The sequence below is a fragment of the Etheostoma spectabile genome, unplaced genomic scaffold (assembly GCF_008692095.1).
Source record: "Etheostoma spectabile isolate EspeVRDwgs_2016 unplaced genomic scaffold, UIUC_Espe_1.0 scaffold00006953, whole genome shotgun sequence".
In the NCBI taxonomy this organism is placed as follows: domain Eukaryota; kingdom Metazoa; phylum Chordata; class Actinopteri; order Perciformes; family Percidae; genus Etheostoma; species Etheostoma spectabile.
Window position 1 is genome coordinate 64,604 of NW_022603436.1, and position 1,946 is coordinate 66,549.

At 42.9% G+C, this 1,946-nt stretch overlaps 1 non-coding gene across 1 annotated transcript; it reads left to right on the forward strand.

Moving 5' to 3' along the window:
* The first annotated feature begins 972 nt into the window (after nt 1-972).
* trnav-aac (transfer RNA valine (anticodon AAC)) lies at nt 973-1,045 on the forward strand. The gene has a single exon. It is a non-coding gene; the product is annotated as a tRNA-Val (tRNA).
* Nucleotides 1,046-1,946: the final 901 nt, after the last annotated feature.

Below are 1,946 nucleotides of genomic sequence, written 5' to 3' on the forward strand. Positions count from 1 at the left end.
GTTTTTGAGATACAAGAACGTCTTCACTTGGGACAGCAATTGACTCCAACCTGATGGGAGAAATCCTGAGCTTTGAGATTTGGAGGGGCTGACTTTGATTCCGAATGCTTGACACTGGACTTCAATCTGCCCCAGTGGGCGCTGTAGATCACTGTTTGATGAAGCCAACAGAACAACATAATCTGGAAAGAGCAGAAAACTGGACACTCTCCCACCTTCTGCTGCGCCTTTTAAGGTGCTGTTCATGTCCAGTAGATATGCTTTTTCCATGCTTGAAAATATTCCCATTTAGGGTCAGGAGTTCTCCTCCCATGCTGAACACAGCCTGAGCCAAGGCACGCTTTCCCCCTCACGATTCACCCCAGTGGAAGCTGTAGATCAATGCCTGATAAAGCCAAATGAACCACATAGTCTGCAAAGAGCATAAACGGAATTCTAAGGTGCCCCAGACTTGACACTCTCCCAACTCCAGCGGCGCCTTGTGACGTTTCGTTCATGTCCAGGAGTTGTGCTCTTTCCATCGCTTGAAATATTCCCATTTAGGATCAGGAGTTCTCCTCCCATGCTGAACACAGCTTGAGCCAAGGCCCACTTTCCGAGTAGTCTCACGCATTCGCCGGGACTTCCTCGAGGCCTTAAAGCATTGGTTAGCTGGTAGAAAAATCTCCCCGTAGGAGATCGAACCTCAATCTTCCGCTTAACAGGCGAAGATACTGTCCATTATACTAGCGAGGAATGCCCCAGCTTAATATTTGGCACATCAAGAAATAGGTGGCGCTATTCCAACATTTAGGCCACAGTCAATGCATGTAGAAATATTTAGGTTACTACAATTTGCTGTCATTCAAATCCATAACAAAGCATCTGTGACTGAATCTAGTTTAAAATCTATTTTGTAGCATTTTGAACATTTGCAATAATATAAAAAATGTGCATTTTCCCACAAATATGCAAAATAAATGCATTTCATCAGTTTCCTTAGTGTAGTGGTTATCACGTTCGCCTAACACGCGAAAGGTCCCCTGTTCGAAACAGGGCGGAAACACATTTCTTTGTTTGTATTGACTTTGCACAATCAAACTCTGCAAAGTTAAACTCTCCATGACATTCACGGAAAACTCTCCCTGACGTGAAATCGTGGCCAGGCCTACTGAAGTTTCCCCAGTGCAGTAGTCATCACATTCAGAGATTCAGGAATATCCTGTTGAAAATTAATGCAGAAAACTAGTCCACGCATTTGTTACTTCTAAGCTGGACTACTCCATTCTTTATTATCAGGTTGCTTAAAAGAGTCCATAAAAATTCTTCAGCTGATCCAGAATGCTGCAGCCCGTATTCTGATAGGAACCAGGAAAAGAGATCACTCTCTCCTGGTTTAGCTTCTCTGCATTGGCTTCCTGTAAATCCAGAATAGAATTTAAAATCCTTCTTCTCACCTACAAAGCTCTTCATGTTCAAGCACCATCTTATCTTAAAGAGCTCATTGTTCCTTATTACCCCACCAGAGCACTGCGCTCCCAGAATGCAGGGTTACTTGTGGTTCCTAAAGTCTCCCAAAGTAGAATGGGACCAGAGTCTTCAGCTATCAAGCTCCTCACCTATGGAACCAGGTTCCCGTTTGGTTCAGGAGGCAGACACCGTCTCAACATTCAAGAGTAGGCTTAAAGATGAACTGAACTGAAAAACTAAATTTTGATAACTTGTTGGTTATGATAATTAAATGAATTACACTAAAATTTAATTTAAAAATCAATATAGCTTTTTTTTAAGCAACACAAAAATTGCGTTTGTTAGTATTAGAACACTGACATACGTGACATCACTGGCATGGTAGGACCTGCGCATGTATATAGACAACGGCTGCAGCACATAATATACACACAAAAAAGTCACAGGCATTGAGCCTGTGAGGGACAGGCCTGTCGTGTCTGACTACCACCACATGG